Raw genomic sequence first — 22372 nt, 5'->3', positions numbered from 1 at the left:
CATTTGGGACGATTCATGGTCAGTCGAGTTTTGGTGTGGTTTTTTTTCAAAGTTTTTGTACAATCAGAAGTGTCTCAATATTGGTGGATGTTAGGTGAGATTCAAGAGCTGTCGGCCAAATGATATTTTGTGCGCCCCATACACAAACGCTGAGCTTGGCCAAGCGGCTCTGTATTTAGGGAGGTAAGCCACAGCCAGACAGCTCTAGCGCCAGTTGTTCTGGGGAACAAAAATATCGAACATTGAAACATTCAACATCCTCTTTTCTTTTTTTGCCTCAACATAGTGTGTCAGAAAACTTTTATTTTTTTTTTCACTTGTAGGTATATGCACAATAATATTGGCCTCCTTTTCCCAAGTTTTTTTCCATTTATGGATAATTTATCTATTTTATGTCAATTTCTGAATGTTATGGCGTTTTCCATGCTGCTAATATTTATTATACCTTTGCTGTTATGCTACATTATAAAATGGGGTGTGAGGGGTTATAGAGAGTGCAAGAATGAAACCCTGCAGACCCAAGTTGCATTAATGCTACGATACATATGGTGCTTGTAATGTTACCCTGCGGACCAGTTTGCTACATTAGCACGCGGGAGCTTGCACAGGTGGATTTCTGCTAGTGACGTACGTTTAGCTTTTTCACATAGATTACATCATGTGTCTGGAATGTGTGTTCTTGGGTGTATGCTGACCCCATGGCAGTTCCCTCAGAAGCTTCGTATAAATCATGACTCTTTTTTTTATATAAGCTTCCAGTAGATGTAAGGTTGGATATGTGTGCACAGAGTCTTTTTACACTTCTCATCACAGGGTTTGGTTTCACACATGGAATCCTGGATGGAACAACAAGGTTTAAGGCCGGCTTCACACCAGTGCTATTAGTTTCCATTGCTCCATTCCGCCCTAGGAGCTGAACAACAGAAACCAGCAGGCACTGGACCCGAACGGCACCAGATGGACCCCATTCACTTATAATGGGGTCAGTCTGGCCGTTGGCATGGACTCCAGTCCTTTACCAGGCATGCCATGCTACTTTGTACAGCGTTTTGTGCTGGATCTGGGCCGGAGGCTCCTAATGGGACAGTATGGAGGTGACCGCCTCTGGCACACAGGTGAACAGAGCCTTTAGGCTACTTCCACAAGGGCTATTTAACAGTTCCGTGCAAGATTTTCTTATGCAACTCATCGGACAACACTCTGTCCCGCATAGTAATTAAAGGGATATTTGGGGCCCGCCGCTCTGGATTCCTGCCGATCAGCTGATTCCCGGTCCGCTGTCAGTGCAGCAGGGCTAGGATGTCGTCATCGGTGGTCAGGGCCGGAATACAAAGGCTTTGGTCTATCTGAGAGGTTCCTCCTACTACCCTTCTGACCCCTCATTGCGGTCAGAGGGAGGCATCGCTCACATTGATTTCATGGGAGTGAGGCCGTGTTTTACCGTCCGGCCCCGACCATCGATTACAACTGCTGTCCCGCTGCACTGACTGAGGATCAGACGATCAGCGGGGATCCTAAGTGACAGATCTCTGCTGATCATTGATGACCTGTCCTGAGGATTCGGTTATCAATATTAAAAGCCCGGAATACCCCTTTAAGCCCTGCGGTTCGGTCCGGTGATCCGTCCCAAGACTGGTTTCAGCCTGTGAGGAAGACTGTAGTGTGGGAAGTGCCTAAGGCAGTCCCATTTTTTAGAGCGCCCATAGAAGTGAATGAGCTTTTAGAGTGATTTTTGACATTTTTGCCCATCTAACAATGTCCTGTTCATTGTGCTTTTGTGCCATTTGTCTCCTTTTTCCAGTCTTCGGTATGAGTGAAGCTCCGCAGTTCTGTAACGTGGCTTTCCTGTAATAGAACAACTCTTTGGAGCAGCTTTCGCATACTATTAAAAGTAGTTGTGTTTTTTTTTTTTGTTTTTGTCTGAAAAAAAGGTTCATAAAACCTAAATTAAGTTCCCTTCGCATGTCTCTGCCCATTATAGCTTCATCTTCCCATTCATCTCAGAGCTGCGCCCACGGGAGGGCATTTAATTGCATGTTAAAAATAAAAGCTGACTTCAGATTGCGCCGCACAAGTCACGCAACCAACGTCTTCTGCCATCTTAGTCTTCCATAAGTGGGTAACTGCTAAAAACCCCAAAAACGCTCGTCTCAATGCCCGGGCCTTGAACGGAATAAAAATATATTTTTACTTTCCTCACACTTAAAGAGCAGAGTGTCAGTCTTCACTGCTTCTGGCATTCTGTTTGTGAACGAGGAAGCGGGCAGAGCTGCGGCGTGTCCTTGTTATGCTGTGGGGTTGGAGTGTTCATGTTCGCACACACCGCCGTTATCCTGCGGATGGAGGGCCACCCTTCAGCGGTTTGTCTTTGTTGTGGAGCTGCTGCGCTCATTGATATTCCTCCCCTGCTCCGTCCTTGGGTGCGCTCTCCGGGGTGTGTCGGAGCCGTGTCAGCGCTGCTTGTCATGGAAGGCCTTCTTGGCCGCGCCGCGCTCCGTCTGATGACATTTCCAGCATTTCTTCCCCTCGGTATTTGGAAAGTTTAGTATGAGGTGAAGTTGGAGGCCATGTTAGATGATTTCAGGGAGGAAGATGTTTATGTGTTTGTTAGAATTTTATCTGAAATACGTTTTTTCCCTCTTTTTCCATTTTCCATTGTTTTTAATGAATTTGAGGGAACCTGTGAGGTCCTACATGGTGGCCACTGAGAAGTCGTCCGGCACTCTTCTACCCCGTCTTAGGCTGGGCTCACACCGGGGGGAATTGGACATTCCGCACAGAAATTCCGCCGGCAATCTTGAACCCGAGCCTGACCAGCAAAGTGGACGAAATTAGCAAAAATCTTGTTCACACGCTACGGACAGTTCGTTGTGGCCAAGCCGCGCTGAAACTGACATGCCGCATGGGTAGAGACGGCCGTAGCGGAATACGGCGGACAAGCTGGGTTTTGAAGCTACATTTCTGTGCGGTCCAGCTGGGGACATTCCGTGGGATTTCCGCCCTGAGTGACCGCAGCCTTAGACCTCCTGTCCACTGGGTAAATGGAATTGCGGATTCCGCAGCGGATTTTGCCCATAGGGAAACATTGCCATACGCGGGTCCATTAAATTGATTTTTGCACCCGCGCAACCACTACTGAGCATCACCATCTTATCCCGGTGACAGGCAGACGATTACCACATCTCCTGACCAGCGGTCCGCACTCGGTAGTGGTTGCCAGGTGGCGCGAAGAGCTGCGCTACATGGTCGGAGGTGAGCGCGTTCATTGCAGGCTGATACCCGTTGCGGGTCCGCAGCTCAATCAGAGCTGAAAATCCGCACACTGTTTTTGATATGGAATTGGTGCACAAAGTCTGCTACGTGTAAACGCGCCCTTAAAGAAAATCTGTCATTGTAACCATAGCAACCAGTCACAGCACAGCCTTAAAGGGGTTGTCCCGCGGCAGCAAGTGGGTCTATACACTTCTGTATGGCCATATTAATGCACTTTGTAATATACATTGTGCATTAATTATGAGCCATACAGAAGTTATAAAAAGTTTTATACTTACCTGCTCCGTTGCTAGTGTCCTCGTCTCCATGGTGCCGACTAATTTTCGCCCTCCGATGGCCAAATTAGCCGCGCTTGCGCAGTCCAGGTCTTCTCCTGTTCTCTATGGGGCTCCGTGTAGCTCCGCCCCGTCACGTGCCGATTCCAGCCAATCAGGAGGCTGGAATCGGCAGTGGACCGCACAGAAGAGCTGCGGTCCACGGAGGCAGAGGATCCCGGCGGCCATCTTCACAGGTAAGTATAGAAGTCACCGGAGCGCGGGGATTAAGGTAAGCGCTCCGGTGAGCTTTCTGTACGTCCCTGCATCGGGGTTGTCTCGCGCCGAACGGGGGGGGGGGTTGAAAAAAAAAAAAACCCGTTTCGGCGCGGGACAACCCCTTTAATTTCGTGTACCGCTGGGTAAAATGAAAGCTGCGCTGGGATTGGCTGCTATGAGCAATAATGACAGATTTTCTTTTAGACCGCTTGCGTAAGCGGCACCAACTACTTTTCCGTGGCCCACCCTTTGTAAGCCCCACACCCAGGGACAGATTAACCCCTTGAGTGGCGGGTTTCCTACCACCCTGTCGTGCCCACCAGGGCAGGTTTTTTTAAAATGGTCTAATCCTTGAATTTCAACTAATTTTGCAGTTGCGTCTCAAGAGCCATAACTTTTTCATTTTTCCATTGACATGGCCATATAAGGGCTTGTTTTTTGTGGGACAAGTTGTGATTTTTTAACAGGGGGGAGGAAAAAAAGAAATGGGGGGAAAAAAGAAAAAAAGGGGCCATGTCATTAAGGGGTTAAATGTATTAACTTCCTTCTCTGGGTCATTACGACGCATGGATACCACGTGTGTGATTTGTATTTTTGATTTTTTTACAAAGTAAAGGGAGACAAGTGTTTTTATAAAAAATTTTTAAATAATTTTTTAACTTTTTTTTTTTTTGTCCCTTTAGGGGACTTCCACAGGGACCCATCAGGACCCCTGATCACATTCCGGGGGTCCGATGGTGACAGCCCTTTACATGCTGCAGTGACAGCCCTTTACATGCTGCAGTCACATAGACTGCAGCATGTAAAGGGTTAACACAGCAGAGATCGGAGGTTTTCTCTTATCTCTGCTGTAAGAGCTGGTACCTAGCTGTCCTCTGACAGCCAAGCACCAAGCTCTCCCTGCCACAGAGACCATCGGCTTGCTTCTGACAAGCCAATGGTCTCTATGGCAACCTGTAAACAAAGCAGGAGACTTAGAAGCAGAAGATTGCTGGCAGATCGGCAATATCTTCTGCTGGTTTTCCAAAGCCCTTGCTTTGTTCTCTGTGGGACTGTGCAGGCAGAGCACACTGTCACAGCTTGTGGCATTGTGCTCTGCAGCTCCCATAGTGATACATAGCCTGGAAATCTTCCGGGCTATGTTGCTATGAGCAGTGGAGCTCGTCCCGGAAAATTTCCGAGCGTGCCACTCAAGGAGTTAAGGGGGGGGGGGGGGCATCTGATGCACGCAGCAGCGTCCCGGGTGAACAGCAAGGGCAGGGGGAGGCAGAGGAGTATGGAGTCAGATCAGCGGACACAGCGGCCCCCATGCTATAAGCCTGTGACCGTAGGTTATGGGGCTTGTAGGACCTGCAGGGCTCCTTTACGCAGCAGGGGTGCTCTGGGGTGGCACAGAAAGTTGTCTGGTGTCTGGGCCTTGTCACTGTGCGGCATCTCCGTAAGGCACCATGTTAACCCCTAGAAGCATGAGAATGTCTCCATAGTACACCGTGCGATGGAACCGCTCTTCGGGGGGTAGTTTTATTTCCCTCTGTATTAGGGCCCATTCACACAGGTGTATTTTCTGTCCGTATGAATATAGACCGCGCACGGAGCCATCGGTGTAAACTGGTGGATTCAGACGCGCGGTTTTTGTATTATTTAGACCCATGGTTGTGTGCGCGGAAAACAATTGCAGCGCCTCCTATTTTGGTCCGTATTCACACTCGCAGGCCAAGATCGCCCATTAAAGTCTATGGGTGAATAGGAGCTTGGGGTTATGTTCACACGGCGGGGTTATGTTCACGCGGCGGGGTTATGTTCACGCGGCGGGTTTGTGCTGACAAATTTCCTTTTTGGCTGGGTTCACACTGGGCGGATTTGCCGTGGAAATTCCGTGTGGCGTTTCGCTGTGTCAAATCCGCCTGCGGCCGCTAATCCCGGGATTAGCCAGCCAAGTGGACGACCTTTCTCAGAAATCTCGTCCACACGGGACGGCCAATCCGCTGCGGCTAAGCCGGCAGAAGCCACTGCTGCGGCGTGGATTTGCCGACCGCAGCATGTCTATTTTTTTTTCTTTTCGCTGCGGCCGCGCTCTCTATGGGAGCGAGCGGCCGGACCGCTTCAAAGCCAAACCGCGACATTTCCGTCGGGAATCCGCCCTGTGTGACCGTGGCCTTACACTTTTTGCCACAAAGCTCACATGGGAATTGCCGATCGGCAAAAGTCTGACTGCAAATCTCACGAACTCCAGGAATTAGAAGTCGGTAGTAGTTATCTCACTCAGCAGAATGGTATGGCCCATGTTGGCGTCATTCATAAATGCCTCTTTGAAGTACTTGCTGGAGGCAGCAGGGACAGACCCGTGAACAGTGAGCTCTAATCCGCACCCCTGATATTCTATTAGTGCCGTTCTATCACACAAGAGGCCATGTAGACCAAGTTGGTGCATTTCATTCATAAGGTGAACAGGCAAGGATTTGGACTCCAGCAAAACAGCCGTGCTTTCCATCATGGCAAACTTGTGTTAAGGTGGCTTGCGGCTATACCGGGTAATCCGGTACCGCGCCGCACTTCGTCGCTCCGCTTCAGATGCTAACAGATTTGGCGTTAAACTTGCGCAGTTTCTGTAGCGGACGTCCGCCATTACTTCCTATGGCGCTCCGCGCTGTGGTCTCTGCGCTGCCGATTTTTTTCACATGTAGGTAAAAAAAGTGACATCCCTTCCTGTCCCAGAATCCGTATGCAAATGAGCTCAGATCGGCGGTCTGCATTGGCGTGGCAGACATCCGCAGCTCTATTGCAGAATTCGGACACTGTTTTTAGAGGTGGAATCTGCGTGGAACCGTCCGTGTCGGATTCTGCCCTTATGGTTACACAATCGTTAAAATGATACTCATCCGACTCGACCAGTGTGATCTGTCACATGATCCGTGGACTTCTATCATAGATTCGTCTTCAGCGACTCCGCCTGCGTCTAACCACCGTGTGAACAGTGTCAACAATGGGCGGGAATTCTTTCTTTTTTTTTTCAGCCGTTTGGTTTGGATGCCGTTCCTTAAGGGGTATATCGGGCTTCTTGACCCGTCCAGAGTATAGTCTTCCGTTCCTCGGTAGTACGGGGGTACAGATCCACCACCTGGCTCTGCCGTGCGGAAGCTGGTCATCCAGCTCTGTCAAGTATAGCGGGTCAAACAGCGTCTTCAGGGGTCAAGGCAGGAAGTGGGAGCGCTAGCTTCACTCCCATTGAAATCACCGGAGCGCGTTGTTCCCATTGATGCCATGTTCATCTGGTCAGGGCGCACCAACCATTGTCCCCCTTGTAAGCTCCCTATGACTGTTGATGACGTTGGCTCTCCTACTTCTTGTGATGTTTGCTGGCGAGGGATACATAATGTAATCACATAAGATTTATTTGTAGGCTCCCTCCTTCGTCCCAGTCGCCGTTCGCTCATTTCATACTCCGGTTTCTACTAATGGCCCAATTTTCTTTTCTGAGAGTGAGCCAGAAGGTAAGTCGTGTTCTCCTGTATACGGGCTAGTCCTCCAGGAAGGCTTAGTTATGCTGCGTCCATCTCCGTTCAGCGGGCAAGTCAAGATTAAGCCTAGTGCCATGTATGTGGTCTTTGTGCTGCCCAAGTCCACGGTGGACTAAACGTGGAACAGCATACAAACCCATAATAGCCAATGAGCCCATCAGCCCTCAGACTAGACACAAAAAAAATTCCAAAAAACCTTTCCTTGGCACTTAAACTGAAAATTTAGAGGCCAAATGAAATTTTTTAGTTGCCAACTATAAATACCTATATACTCAATGCTATCATACAATGTGACCTCCTGCACTATAAATTACCTACACATGTACTACACATGCCCTCTTGCCCCCGGGGCTGCTGGGAGGAGGCCCTCTTGCCCCCCGGGGCGGCTGGGAGGAGGCCCTCTTGCCCCCCGGGGCGGCTGGGAGGAGGCCCTCTGGCCCCCGGGGCGGCTGGGAGGAGGCCCTCTTGCCCCCGGGGCGGCTGGGAGGAGGCCCTCTTGCCCCCGGGGCGGCTGGGAGGAGGCCCTCTTGCCCCCGGGGCGGCTGGGAGGAGGCCCTCTTGCCCCCGGGGCGGCTGGGAGGAGAGGCCCTCTTGCCCCCCGGGGCGGCTGGGAGGAGAGGCCCTCTTGCCCCCCGGGGCGGCTGGGAGGAGAGGCCCTCTTGCCCCCCGGGGCGGCTGGGAGGAGAGGCCCTCTTGCCCCCGGGGCGGCTGGGAGGAGAGGCCCTCTTGCCCCCGGGGCGGCTGGAATAATGAAGATAAAATCATACGATGTGATAAGCCCCGCCCCCTTTTACCTTGACTGTTGTTTTTTTTTTGGCGATGGAGGGTAACAACCTAAATGTGAGTTCAGTGTTTTAACATTTGCTCTCTGATTTTCGCCCCATTGGAAGAGGCCTGCTCCGCCCCTGGATACGTGTATATCGCATATCACATATCGCATGAGTTCTGTTGCAGAGGCCGCTTCGGCCAGTATGAACATTACCCGAGGGGTTGGGTGTCGGCCAGCAGACGTTCCTTGCTTGGGGCACGTTTGTAGATGCCTTACAGCCTTGGTATCCCCTGTGTCTCTCTGCTGTCCGATGACCTTCACATCGGAGTTTGCGGACAGCACGCTGACCCCCATGTGAAGGCTCCTCTAAACTGGGTTGTCAGGTACTGTTTTAGGCAAACGGTGCAGGGAATTCCCCTTTTTTGTACCCCAATTAATCCCCCAGAGTGGGGAGCAGCTGCTTGGAACGCTTCTTGCTTTGGAGCACCTGGCATTACACATTTCTGTGAATGGAAGCTGTGCAATACTTCATTTCTCCTGCGGAGGTGCTGCAGGGAAATAGAATCTATATTATATGGAAACTCCCAAACGTATACATTACATCCTCTAATATCAATGTATAGTGGCATTACAATTTTTCTTCACTCATTACTAGTCAGTGACAAATAACAGAGAACAATGGACAATATTTCATTATTTTTAACCCTCTAAGGGGTGAAATTATGCGATTTTTGAAAATGGTACTAAAACTATATTTGACATGTGGCATAATGGGAAAGGCCCAGCGCGGCTGTGTATTAGATGTCCCCGTCTGGGGCGTTTTCTGCATGGTGCCCTCGGCCGCGCTCATCCTAATATTATCCCCTTAGATGATGGGATTTCAGCGTTTGATCTGTCTGACCTCCAGCCGCCGCTTCTTATTTTCTGCTTATCCTTTCACTGTCTCGCACTCGGAAGATTATGTTTGTGCTTCGGGGGAATTTCGCGTTAAGCTGTATTCTTGGTGACATCTGAAGGAAGAACGGTGTCTGTGATTACGGCTTCTAGTAGCCATATGGCGGGAGGACGCCGCGCCATACCGGCCCCATCAGCAGCGCCGCCGTACCATGCCTAGACTTTCTGTGGCAGACTTAATCCATGATTGCTCTACTTTTTTATTTACTGTTATTTTGAGCTTTGAGGAAATTTACATAGGAAAGCTTTACTCTAGTCACATCCAAAGCTGAACTCAGAATCTTGGATCCGTGAGGACTTAGTTACAGCTAAGCTTTAAACTCGCATGTTTCTAGTAGAATTTCCATTTTGGCTTTGAATGTGATTGGAGGGTGAGATATAACTGGGGGTTTTTACAGAATAAGTGAAATGTGCCATCTACCGTATACACTGAACGGCCACTTTATTAGAGACCCCCGTCTAGTAGGGCGTTGGACTTCAGAACCGCAGTCATTCACTGTGCCGTAGATGCCACTAGGTGCTGAAATCGTTCTGCAGCAATATCGGCCCCTGCGGACAGGGAACGTCTTGAAAATTGTATGGAGGTGCTGACCTGTTCTGACCAGCTGACAGGAAGGGGTCAGCGATTCATGCTGCTTGCATCAAATTCTGACCTCGCATCAGCACGAGGCGACAGAAACCTGGATCCATCTGAACAGGAGATGTTTGTCCGCTGCTCAGTGATACAATTTGTGCGCTCTTTTGCCCGCTGAAATCTCCCATCTCTGTTTTTCTTAGGGCTCACCCACACAGGGGCGTAATGTCACCGTGTATCACGCACACGTACGTCCTGTGCGTAACACGCAAAACAATGGAAGCGTGCTGTATTTCCCCATTTGTCTATTCGCAGATATTGCAAAGGGGCAGCGGTTCAACATTTCACATGTTTGTGATGTCAGAATCCCGGGCATGCGTAGTGCCAACCGTAGCCAGTGTGCCATCTCTTTCCCGGCGGAGCGAATTGGCGGCGGTATTACAACGCTGAGAATGAGCGCTAAGGCTGTTTTTTTCTTTGTCTGTTTTCCGCTGCCGCAGCAAATAGTTGGTCGCTTTTGCATAGGGTTCCTTGTTAATAAACGACAAATTGTGTATTTTGACACATTAGTTGGAGCGACGGTTACTCCTGACTGAGCGCTGCCTGTTCATCCGAATGGTTCCGGACATCCTCCTTTGACCCCTTTTGGCGAGGACTTATTTCCCTCCGAAAGACCCCCTTGGATGTTCTTCCATGATCACACCATTGACCTGTCACTAACGAGGCGGCCGGTCGTGAGCCTTTGCAGTCACTCCTCAGATAGTTGCCAGCTGAATGCTCATAAGATCTGGAAATGATGGTAGATCTAGTCAGCGACTAAGAAACGCTTGATGGGATCCCAGCGGCCCGATAGTCACACGTCCCTGCAGCCCCTCCCTAATTATCTGTTCCAGGATTGTTAATTAGCATCCCTCCACTTGTCTGCCTTCAGTTCTACAATCGGGTCATATTGCCCCTTGATACATCGGCATGGATTCTATTTCATAAAGCGCCGTGCCCAGAGAACTGTAGGAGTGGCGGGCAAGAAGGCACACTGGCATGATGCCACCAGCACACCTCAAGAGGAAACGATCAGGCGTTAAAGGGGCTCTCCGATTTCAAGAGAAATGTCTGCCCCAGGACCTGAGGGGGTTGGGGATATACCTCTCTGTCGTTCCTCTGATTCACCAGTGCTGGACTCAATTTTCGGCAATCCAAGATAACTATGACAATTATCTATCTAGCAAGTGCTCTCTGATTGGCCAGTACTGGTCATATGAGTAGCATTAGCCAATCAGAGAGTCGATCTAGTGATTGGTAGTCTAATACTACCAATACTTTATGGAAATTAGGTAGTCTAAAGAGTGCGTTGGCCATTTTGAGCAGCTGAGAAAGGGACTCTGGACCAGGCAGATCAGATGGACGATGAGACGATGAGAAGAACAAGTGCAGGTAATGTACCTCCCTGGTAATGGTCAGAATTTTGTCCCGAAACCGGAGGGTCACTTTAACCCTCCCCTCTGCCGCAGACCATCAGGGAGAAAAATGTTAAAATATTAACCCCTGTTGCATTCTCTAGACTCCTCCTGGTATTAACTCCAAATTTTAACCTAGACCAGTAACAAAATATTACTTTAGAACACTGGATAGAAGCCCCTCTTCTACCCTAGACCACCAGGGAACAATGCTGGCAGTAAAAGTGCAGAAAAAAGCGCACAATAACACAGCGTTTTTACAAACCCTTGCATGGCGGTGACCTTAGGGTGATTTAGATTTATACGTCCGTGAGCGAGTTGTCCGGAGAAACTATCGGGTGCTGCTGGCATCAGCTGGCCGGTGCACCGCTGTCCCGGTTGTCCAATCTCCATAGACTTGGCATACGTCACAGTGGATGAGGGTGGGACAAGCAGCGATTTTCTTCATATGGACCATCGGCTCGTGTGAAAAATGCAGCATGTGAATAACGTCATAGTCTATTATGTGTGCGCAGATATCCCAGGTATTGACTCTCTAGCCCACCAGGGACCCTTTTTGAGGAGTTCTGGTCCGGGAGCATCTTCCTACCATCTCCTGCAGGACTTGGCGGTTGTTACTTCACAACTCCTGTGCTTTTTTGCGACCTCCGGGCGCCGTGACCATCACCATGGCAACTGGAGTAAGTTTTCTAATACCGTAATGACTGGGTGAAGTGAGCGCCGGCGTGGAGGAGATGAACGGTTCGGCTTTGCTGGAGCCCCTCATTTCCTCTCCCTCTCCATCTTATTGTCTCTGATGTTTATCATGTTTACATGTGTTTTTATGCTCGTTCTGCCATTCAAGATGTCAACTGATCATGTGACTCTCTAAAACGCCTGTCCGGGTCTCCTGCGGGCCTGTCCGGGTCTCCTGCGGGCCTGTCCGGGTCTCCTGCGGGCCTGTCCGGGTCTCCTGCGGGCCTGTCCGGGTCTCCTGCATACACGGCCGGATCCGCATCCCTATGGGCAGTTTGGATTGTGGATCGTTCCCACGGGTGCCCTGCGCAGATTCCACAATTCAAATCCGCCTGTGACATGAGGCATTAGTCTGGTGCGCGATGCCGTTGGCCACGTTGGAGCCGACAGGCGATGCTAGGGCACGCCCAAAGATAGGACGTGCCGCGATTTACTTCCCGCACTTTAATAATGCGATGTAGGACAATCTGTGTTGTATCCGTATTGTAATGCAATGTGGGGAAAAAATTGCTCCTATATATGACCCCTTTCAAAAGAACGGGATTCCTATTTCTGTAAGATTTGCGCACCTCGTAACGCACAAATCTCGCACAATTTTCTCAATCGTGTGAAAACGGCCCAAGGTTGTCTTGACACATTATAATACGGCATTGAATGTTCCACATGGGTCGCACCTTAAAATAGCAGAAAACCGTGACTCTACTGCCGCAGTTTTCACCGCAGATACGCACACGGATTTAACCCTGTCAATGAGCAGATTACACCTGCGGATTTCTGCCATTTTTCTGCGCAGATCATGAGGAGGTGGCGTGTCGTTTCTTCACTTGGAAGCTTGGTGAAGTTCCGCGCACGGATTTTGCCTGTTGACGGGGATAAATTGCATTCAGATCGGCAGCAAAAACAGCAGAATCGCCCAGATGTCTGCTGTGGATTTACAGGCGGAATCCACTCCAGGAGGTCGGCGGCGGATCCCGCCATGTGAACATTGCTTTAAGGGTGTGCAGCCAGATGGGAGATTGGATGCAGATGGAAAAATCTGCACAACATCCGCTTCCACCAAACTTTGTCGCGGATGCAGCGGATTTCCCCCCCCCTCCCGATTTGACTGCAGTTGAATGAGTGAAATCCGCTGCGGATCAGCAGTGAAATCCACAGCAAACGGGGCAGATTTTATGAGCTGCGGTAAATGTGCAGGAAGTCGCCCACATTTAAACACGCTCTGTACGTAATCCGCCCCCCTTTCACAATGCAGGCAAAGTGGATTGTATTTCAAAAAATTTTCATCCACACGCGTCGGGGAAAAAAAGCTCTGCGGTGAGAATAGACGTGGATGTGAATTCATGCTGTGAATGTTCGGTACGGATTTCACTTCTTCAAAAGAGGGCGTGGAATCAGCGCTGAACCTGCACCATTTCCGCAGCCAAATCCGCCGTGGATTTCACCCCTGAAGATTCGTCGCAGATTTTCATCCATCTGTAACACGTGAAGCTGCCTTGTTTCTTCCTGGTGGGGGTTACGTCTGACATGGCGACACGGATGTGCCCATCACCCCGGCGGATCTCTACATGCGGATTTTTGTGCGTGCCAATCCTCGCCTTCCCCAGACATCACTTGGAGCTTTTCTCTCCCTCCTCAGTAGGGCCGATCGCTCCCGGAGTATTACAGCAGATCCGTTTTTTTCCTTCTAATGGTGTTTTATATTACCGCGGCGCTCTGACGCAGGCCAAGCATTCCAGAGCTGCGTTATCGCCTCTCTTCTCCCCGCCGCCCCCGGAGCCGTGTGACGGTGCAGGGGTTAACAGGTTTACTGCGTTTGTCATTTCCTGCAGGTTAATTCTCTGATCTAAGCCTTTGCTGTTTTTTTTTCTCCTCTTTTTGTCCAGCTTTTTCAGTTACCATGGCAACCTACGTACCAATTTGGCTGTGATTCTTATGAGACAAAGATGTATATTTATTACTGGACTTCGCTCCCTGGGAGGAAATTGGGAGCGATGGTGAAAAAAAGTCATCAGAAATATTCATATATGCATTCAAAAAGAAAAAAAAAAAGTGAAAAAAATTAATTTGGGTTTGAAATTCATTATTTTTGTAATTTTTGTATTTTTCATGATGACTCTCTTTAATCCTATTTTTTTTATAGTTTGGTCCTGTATGTCAATAAAAGGAGCGGGTGTGGAAGCAAAAAATCTGCACGTGTTCTTCAACTTGGTGCGCCGTTTTTTCTTCGAATGCCCGCTATTTTATCTATTTAATATTTTTTTTTATTGTATATATTTTTCAATCTCACGACGTACACGTGTAGCGCGTGGTGCTCCTAAACATTACATGATACTATGGGCACACGGCTGCTACATTCATACAAAAGCAGTATTGGAAAAGTTGTAATCTAAAAGCCGCCTCTTGCTCAACCGCTTTCTTGCTTACTACAATGAATATTGCATTAAAAATGAAGTGGCTGTGGGCCACTCCAACGACAACTCATTTTTACTTCCGTGCTGCCCTCACCTGATTGGCTGTCGCACTCTGGAGGTCTCCTCTGCGTATTGCAGCCACTGCCATGCAGTGAACTCCTGTGTTCATGCTTATCAGCTTCAGATCACTTTCAAATCTATCCCATGATGCATTAGCTAGAGGTTGTACCATTTCTGCCTGGTGGAGGGACAGTTTAATTATCATAGTCTTCTGAATTCACCTAAATAATCTACAGACTGTAAATATATAGTCATGAGGATGAGCTGTGATCTCCTCTATTATACCTGTGTGACAGCAGCTGTGTGATCATCATCTGTAAGTGTAATAGGGGTGTTTGTGACCCTTTCTAGGCAGTTTCTGTGATAGGATGTCTGTAACCGCATTACACAAACTGAGAAACTGACTAGCTTCAGACAGCATAAACCCAAGTAAATCTGAACCGGACAGAACTGAGATCACATGACCATCTAAAGAGAAGTTGTCCAGGAGTTTGAGATAGAAAGAAATAACTAACCAAGGTAACACTAGCCCACTTATATATACTGGGGGGATAGATACATAACAATTTTTTTTCTAAATTACTGTAGTGGCCCTTTAAAAATCTATCATTTTGTATCTACAGCTCCTATGCAGACCTGTATGTATCCATGGTTACAGACTACAAACAAGCATTGTGTAGTCTGATTCGTCAATCCTGTTTCTTCACAGCTTCCAGCCCCATTTCTTTCTAATCAACACATAGTAATATAAAGAACGAAAGTTGTTATTCTGGGTGCCGTGACTCCATCCGCCGTCCGCTACCTATATTGTGTCTTTATGTGGTTTAGATCTGCTTGGTGTTGGAATCCTTCTGCAGGAATATCAGCTTCCGCTTGCGCCAAATAGTTGGTGGTAAAATCCTGGCTCCGATGACCCGGCCTGGTTGGAAGTCACTCGGATCGCTGGATTCTCCCATCCATTGTGGATTTGCGCTGAGACTGATCCATGGAAAACTTATCATATGATCTTATGCCGCTCCGGGGATAATTTCCATATGGGGGAAGCGCCAATCGTGAAAGGGCCGCTAATAAAATGGCCGTTGAGTGTATAGTATGATTGAACCTCTGTATTTATGAGCTGGGGGTCTCATCCGTTCATCTATGTACACGTATGTGGGGTCTATTACTGCGTAGCCTCCCCTCTTCTTAAGAGTAGGACTCCACAATGACGTTTAGTTGGGCAACAATCACAACCGGACTGCTTGACCTCTTCGTGTTTCTCCTATGGGATCAAATGTCGCCCAACAATTGTAAGCGTTACGATCCAACACGGTCTGTGGCAAAATTGGAGTAAGTGCGCCAAAATTTCTTGTGTTGTAGCGCTTCCTACTCTTACCTCGAAAGGTATGTGAAGCATCAAATCAAAGGGTTGTGATCAAGAGATCCTGTAAAGTTGTCGTAATTTTATTAGACGTGATATTACGCGAGTCGCGCGTCTTCGTTTTCCATGATTGTTGTCACATTTTATAACCTGGCGATCAGTAGGATGTCGTCGGTGGGGATGAGGATGGATATCGCTAACCGTGGTCGGGTCATGCTGCTGATGTATCCGCAGACCGCTGTCATCCCTGGTCATAGGAGAGTAACAGAAGCTACAGAAGTGAGGACTCAGGAGTCGGGGAATGTCTCCTAAGATGCTGTTTGTCAGAACCTGCGCAGATAAACCAAGCCTGATCCGATTGTGGAAATTTAATTTTCGCTTTAGCATGTGACATTAATCCGATCTGTCAAATCTGATCCATGCTATGAAAATAATAAAAAGAAAATCTCCTGAATGGAGCCGTATGCTGAGGCTGTCTGCCCATCTGATGTAGTGGCCTCAGGAGCCCCCGGAGATGTGGACCACTGGAGGAAAGGTCTTCTATAGAAATACACTTGTGGTCCTCGAACAGTTACTGCCATCACAGAAGGCATGGAAACTGGAGACCTGCTCGTAAATTGGTAGTTGGAAGGGACCTCCGGGGGCATCGGGTCCCCCTGCTGGCCAACCTATTCCAGTTATCGATTGCCCTAAGGATGGGCTCACACAAACCGGTCGGATTCCGCTTGCGAATAGCTGCAGCGGAAGATCTGCGAATGATCGTGAAAACAAACTGTGAATGGTGGCGCATGCGTGTGGATGTACGTGTAAGGACAGTGCAGAGGAAAGCCCGCCAGCAGGGAATGACATTGGAAAGTAGTCCAACCCCCTGGAAACCACCTCCGACCGCCCAGGTGACTGTCCCTTGTGCCCATTACTAAAGGACTTCACTTTATAACAGCCAAAGAACAGCAAACTGTCAACACTTGAGAGCTTTTTCACCATATGTTTAATATTTCCAGACCGATTACTGACTCTAGTTGAGGTATTTAATGGATGGCAATAAACCTGAAGGATCCTGGCAGCTTCTTCTCTACTGATTTGGTCCTCGGAGGACTGACAAATTGCCACATTGCAGTGAGTTGGGGTGTATTGCAGTTCCATTCACAGCAGGTGGACTTTATTTCTGAGCAGTCAAGGAAGCGCCTTCATTCGGATATTCTTTAAGGGTCCCTGCAGTTTGAACCCCACCAGTTTTAGTGTTTTGCATATCCTAGCATTATAATACTGACTTTTAGATAGGAGTAAGGAATCAAAATTGGAACAAGAATTTAAAATGGCGACAAGATTTTTCTGTTTTGTCACCATTTGCAACCTGCCCAATTGCCTCATGGATGTAATAAGATAAAGACTATTCTTCATGTGACAGACTTGCCACAATCTGGACTTGTCTGCTAGAAGACTGCATTCTGTAAACCACATGTTCCTGGACAGAAGCTGGCTAGAGAAGGCGTACCTCTGCGTTGCCTTATGTGCTATGAAGCTAGCTGCGTGGCTAGCGTAGGAGGGAAGGAGGAGAGGGGATAGGTTGGGGGCGATGGCATGAACATCACCGGTGTTCAGCGATTAGTGGGAGACGAGGGGCACAAGCGCCACCCGGAGGTTCCTTGTGGGTGGTGCGAGTATGGGCCTACTTGATTTGTGATTACTGGGGAGAGTGTGAGCACAAGCATCACCTGTAATCACCTGAATAATCACTGATTAATGGAGGAGGTGCATTCATGAGGAACATCTGTGATCACTGTCCAGGATGGGGGTGTAAACCCAAGCAGCTCCTGTGCATAATGCCATGGGGTTGTGAGCAGCGTCTGTGTAATTGATTATTGGGGGTTGTGCCGTTCAACTTGGTATGAGTGGGCATGGCTCCTGTTAATGGGGGGGGGGGGGGGAGCTCTGGATGTGATTTATGCTGCAGAGGAGGAAGGAGGAAGCTCTGGATGTGATTATGCTGCAGGGAAGGGAGGGGGAGGAAGCTCTGGATGTGATTATGCTGCAGGGGAGGAAGCTCTGGATGTGATTATGCTGCAGGGGAGGAAGCTCTGGATGTGATTATGCTGCAGGGGAGGAAGCTCTGGATGTGATTATGCTGCAGGGGAGGAAGCTCTGGATGTGATTATGCTGCAGGGAAGGGAGAAAGCTCTGGATGTGATTATGCTGCAGGGAAGGGAGAAAGCTCTGGATGTGATTATGCTGCAGGGGAGGGAGGGGGAGGAAGCTCTGGATGTGATTATGCTGCAGGGGAGGGAGGGGGAGGAAGCTCTGGATGTGATTATGCTGCAGGGGAGGGAGGGGGAGGAAGCTCTGGATGTGATTATGCTGCAGGGGAGGGAGGGGGGGGAAGCTCTGGATGTGATTATGCTGCAGGGGAGGGAGGGGAGGAAGCTCTGGATGTGATTATGCTGCAGGGGAGGAAGCTCTGGATGAGGTTATTATACTGCAGTGGAGGAACTCTGCATGTTATAATGTGAGAGGAGGGCTCTACATTGCAAAGTGGGGAGGACTGAATGTCTGTACATGGTTTGTCCCCGTATGTTACACAAGGGGGGGCGCCTTACTCTGAGTGGGGAGAGAGCTTGGCAAGCTCTCTGCAGATAATACCGGGGAGGGTGTCTATATGTAATTTATAGTATTGCATAGTAACTGTTTTTTAGTAGAACATTATTTTATACAGACATTAATCCCCCTACAGCTTTAGAACATGGATGACCTGTGTCATTCAAAACTTAAGCTTGGCACAGGGTGGGCAACATATCAGCAAACTGCAGACTTGTGTTTTTCACGCACTATCAGTGTGGTGGGCCGCAGTCAGAAGGGATGGATCTGCCCACAGCAGGGACGGATGTACTGCACGCGGTCTCAGAGGTCACTCTGCTTACGTAAGACTTGGCCTGTGGCGCTCGCAGAGAGAGGAGCGGTAATGGGAAGTGACACAGGGTTCCCCAGACAGTCCAGCCCGCCCACCACAAACGGTCCAGCCCGCCCACTGGACCGATCACCCAACATTTTGCATGCGGCGAGGGAAAAAGAATTCTTCAGTTTGCAGTTATGCTTGGCACAGGGTGGACAACTTCACCAGTGTTCTAAAGATAGGTGGATTAATGTGTGGAAAAGTGCTGATGGGTTCCCTTTTTAAGGAGTAAGTTTAAAACATTTTTTTTAGTTTGGAGCCCTGTGATACGTAACGAGTTAGAAGTGCGATAATGACCAGACTAATGACTCTTTCTAGAACGCTGTGTAAAAATATGGCTGCCGAGCAACAAGGACAGGAGCACATTATCGGTGGAGCTCCTTCAGCTCCGTTACCTGAGGAGAATTAATAATGACAATTAACAGGACGGTGTGTCCTCATACGGAACATCTTCTGGATGAACCCTTATTGAGGTTAGCTTGGCTGGAGTCCCAAGTGTTCACCCTGAATCAAGGACGTTCCAGCCGAGTATAATTATTACATTGTTACAGTGTAGAATCAAGAAGTCCTTCTCTAATTAAAGTGCTCTTGTGCAGAAGCCATCAACGAAGGAGACCACGTCTTCACGTGGACTGTGGGATGACATGTCGTGCAAGTTCAACCATAGTCATAGAACGGTAGAGTTGGAAGCGATCACATTGCTGACTCATGTTCAGTCTAGGATCTGTTAGTATACCCAAGCTAAACATTCCCAGATCCTTTAACCGGTCCCCATAGGACCTGATTTGCAGACCGCTCACCATCTTGGTAACTCCTTTCTGAACTTGCTCCAGTTCTTCTGTCTTTTTTAAGGTTAGGTGCCCCGAACTGGACACAGTCTTCCAGATGAGGTCTGACTAAGGAAGAGTAGAGGGGGATAATGACCTCACATGATCTAGATCAGGGGTGTCAAACTCCTTTTCACCAAGGGCCGCATCAGGCTTATGGTGACCTTCAAAGGGCCGATTGTAAGGCCGCCTGCTGACAGCCGTGTCGGATCCCGCTGCGAGAATTCTTACTGTGGGACCTGACCCGCGCCCCTGCAGGAACCAGCACGGTACTTACCTGCTCCCGCGGCTCCAGCTCTGTGATGCGTCGGCTGCCGGGCAGCTGGCGCATGCGCAGAGCGGAGACAGCGACCGGGGAGTGACATTTCTGTGCGGGCTTGTGCGAGTCCCGCACAGAAATAGAGCATGCCGCAATTTGTTTTCTGCGCAAGATTTTGTGGGGACAAATCACAGCCGTCTGCTTAGGATTACGTTTTCTAACGCAATCCTATGGCAGCTTCCACGGGCGGAAATTCTGCGGGAAATCTCGCTGCGGAATTTCTGCCCGTGTGCATGGGCCGCGTAAATACGTGGTGAATGCGCAGGAAACCTATGTATTCACTGCATATTTGCGCACCATCTCAATAGGCCCATCTGCGTTCATTTTTGCAAAGGCAAATATACAGGCCTAAGCTATTTTGCGCGACCAAAATACAATTACACCAGTGTGAACGAGCCCTGATAGTGGCCCCAGTAAAAATAATGACCCCCACAGTGGCCCAATTAGTAATATTAACCCCCTCAGTAGTAATACCCCCATAGCAACGTTGACCCCCCCCTCAGTAATGACCCCCCCCCCCCCCTCAGTAATCAGCCCCCCCCCTCAGTAATGACCCCCCCCCTCAGTAATGACCCCCCCCCTCAGTAATGACCCCCCCCCCTCAGTAATGACCCCCCCCCTCAGTAATGACCTCCCCCTCAGTAATGACCTCCCCCTCAGTAATGACCTCCCCCTCAGTAATGACCTCCCCCTCAGTAATGAGCCCCTCCCCCTCAGTAATGAGCCCCTCCCCCTCAGTAATGAGCCCCTCCCCCTCAGTAATGAGCCCCTCCCCCTCAGTAATGAGCCCCCCCCCCTCAGTAATGAGCCCCCCCCCCCCCCTCAGTAATAAGAAGCCCCCCCCAGTAACAAGCCCCCCCCTCAGTAATAAGCCCCCTCAGTAACAATAATAAGCCCCCCCCCCCCCCCAACCCATATACTTTCCTCCTCTTCTCGTGCTGATTCCCGGATGCACTCTGACATCGGTGTGTGTGCCCGGCACGCTTCCTCTCTGAGTCCTCTCCTGCGGAACTGAAGAGCGGGAGACTCAGGGAGGAGGATCCTGGCTGCACACTGACGTCCGTGTGCGCCGGGATCAGCGCTGCCGGCGTGATTACCAGCGGGGAGCTTCGGCTCCCAGCTGGTAATTGCTGCAGTGGTGAGCGGCGTCACATAACACGAGGCAGCGGGCCGGATTCAGCCCGCGGGCCTTGTGTTTGATGCATGTGATCTAGACTCTATGCTTCTCTTAATACATCCCAGAATTGTTTAATACATCCCAGAATTGTGTTTGCCTTGTTGGCTGCTGCATCACATTGTTGACTCATGTTCAGTTTGTGATCTATTAGTATACTCAAGCTTTTTCACAATTCCTCCCATTCCTCCCTTAGCCCAATTCCTCCCATTCTGTAACCACCATATAGATGTTTGGCAGGTAAAGTTCATCCTAGACTACATCAGCTTTCCTTCGAACATTTCCTTCGAGTCTTGTGTTTTCACCATTCAAGTGCTTTCCAGCAATGTATAACTATTGCACTCAGTATACAAATAGGAAATGGTATAATGCCTCTGCAGCGCCACCATTTGGAAGATGGCTTACCTTTAATGTCACTGTCCGACTTTATAACAGGCATTGCAACCTAAGGATATGAGCCATATCAGTCTTAACCATACTGAAGAAGGTCTTTTCCTTGTGGGAAGACAATGATTTAACTTACTGCCTTAGTTATGTTGCAAGGCCTGTTCTAATATTGACTTTTATAGGGAAGCTACCTTCCAATAGGTGGCGCTGCAGAGGCATTGCCATTTGCATACTAGATCTCCCAGAGGAACACTGCATGGCCTAGAAGTCTTCTCGTACCAACTACACCACAATCTTAAGATGACTTGGATAACAGTATATTGGCTTACTATGTGCTGCCGTAAGGAACCCAGCGTTACCCTTATTTTAAAACTTAGAATGGGCACGCTACTTGGCAGCGCCGCTCAATGCATTCAGTGGCGGCTTTTAGCGCTAACACCGAGGGAATGATGGGGAGGTAAGTATCACACATCCCAGAATCAGCGGGTCGCCTCCTTTCAAACCATAAACTTGGCTCATAGGGCTAAAAGTAGGTGACTGGTCCCCTTTTAGGTTTTTTGGAGTTCCTTCCGATATGTATCATAGATGACCGTTTCCAGTCTCTAGAATACCTACGCCCAGATGCTGACCTGCTTACAAGACATGCCAGTCCCCGTTGGGTGGGTTTAGGGGCTTTGATTTATTTTGTGGCTGGTCTTTTGTGTCGGGATGCATTAATCATTCCTCCCCTAATCCTCTTGTTGGGGCTGATCACAGGACTTGCACGGATTTCATGATATTAAATTGGTCACAATGAAAGGTACCCAATGGTACCGCCGCCCCCCGGGGAGCAGATCTGTAGGAAAGCTTGTTCTTAATTAAGCATACATTTCATCTCTATAAATCCGGTTGGTCGTTGTGGTTGTTTGTGGTTGCCTTTTTTATGTTCTTTTTGGAAAATAAAAAAAAATTAAGTTCTTTAATGTGTTGGGTCTAAAAAACAAATTAAAATATGCAAATATTTGTTATAATTTTTTTTTCTTTTACTATATATTTTTAATTTTTGGCTTCCCTTCGCAACATTTAAAAAGATCATCA

The 22372-nt window shown here is 48.9% G+C and overlaps 1 protein-coding gene across 2 annotated transcripts in view; it reads left to right on the top strand.

The window, feature by feature from the left end:
• Positions 1–22372, top strand: part of PTPRA (protein tyrosine phosphatase receptor type A) — a 123444-nt gene that overhangs the window by 52786 nt on the left and 48286 nt on the right. The window lies entirely within an intron of this gene.

This window comes from Eleutherodactylus coqui, chromosome 7, assembly GCF_035609145.1.
Source record: "Eleutherodactylus coqui strain aEleCoq1 chromosome 7, aEleCoq1.hap1, whole genome shotgun sequence".
In the NCBI taxonomy this organism is placed as follows: Eukaryota; Metazoa; Chordata; class Amphibia; order Anura; family Eleutherodactylidae; genus Eleutherodactylus; species Eleutherodactylus coqui.
This window is presented reverse-complemented; position numbering and strand designations above follow the sequence as displayed.